This window comes from Arachis ipaensis, chromosome B04, assembly GCF_000816755.2.
Source record: "Arachis ipaensis cultivar K30076 chromosome B04, Araip1.1, whole genome shotgun sequence".
Taxonomy (NCBI): Eukaryota; Viridiplantae; Streptophyta; class Magnoliopsida; order Fabales; family Fabaceae; genus Arachis; species Arachis ipaensis.
This window is the reverse complement of record NC_029788.2, coordinates 52,717,257-52,718,253: the sequence shown is the minus strand read 5'-3', so window position 1 is coordinate 52,718,253 and position 997 is coordinate 52,717,257. Positions and strand designations below refer to the sequence as shown.

The 997-nt window shown below is 34.0% G+C and overlaps 1 long non-coding RNA gene across 1 annotated transcript; it reads right to left on the bottom strand.

The window, feature by feature from the left end:
* LOC107639315 lies at window positions 394-671 on the bottom strand. Its single transcript, XR_001620063.2, has 2 exons — window positions 564-671; window positions 394-441 (listed from the first exon to the last, which is right to left on the bottom strand). It is a non-coding gene; the product is annotated as an uncharacterized LOC107639315 (long non-coding RNA).

The following is a 997-nucleotide window of genomic DNA, read 5'->3' as shown; positions in this document are numbered from 1 at the left end:
CGGCTCTAGCCTGAGCCCTTTCACGATCCTTTTCCCTCTGGTTACCGCGTTAGCTCTAGAGTTAAGCCAAACAATGGAATAAACGGCATCACAGAAACACCAACGTACCAATACATGGTTGGATTGTAGGAAAGGAAACCATGTGCCATAAAGAAAACTCTTAAAATTTTGATATTGTGTTCCACTTGTTTTCTTTCTGCAGATCCAAATCTCACGTAACTACTGGGTTCCGGCACACACAATTGATATCAGAGAAAAATTGGCTCAAATTTTCACTAGAACGTTTATTTGTGAGGAACAGACAAAAAGTCAACCTAAACCAAAATTTGACGAGTATCCGTCAAATAGCAGCAATAAATTTGCAACAGATCAAAGGATATGAGTCATTGTTGCTGGTTGATTTTTCGACGACAAAGCAAGATCGAAGATGACGAAAAAACCCTAAAAATTTGATATCAGTAAAAGTACAAAATCATTATAATTAACGGATAAAAAATTTAAACAAATCAAACAAAATTAAAAGTAAACCAAAAAGATCGGAGAGGGAAAGAAATAGCACGCACCTGATCGAGAAATCAAGCGAGATGATTATGACTGGAGGCGAATAGAGGGATGTAGAAAGGGGAGAGAAGAACGGGTGAACATCTGCTGACTTTTGGTGTTTTTTGTAATTATTTTTGAGGAAGTATAGGGAGTCAATGGAGTATTTGTATAATGTGTACAAATACAATGGGGTTTAGAGATGTTTGATTTAGTAAGATATCAGATATTTATTATCCTTGGTATTCGGATGGTTATTCTGGATAGTATGAGTGTATTGTATTTGAGAAATTAGTAATATTTTACCTTAAATGTTTATTTTTTAATTCATATTGGACTAAATAAATAGCTCATTATACACTTTGTTCAAATACTCTATTGACTCCCTAGTAAGCAAATTTTTTTGTTATTATATGTCAGTTACTCAACATTAAACTTCATGTTTTTTCTTACATGG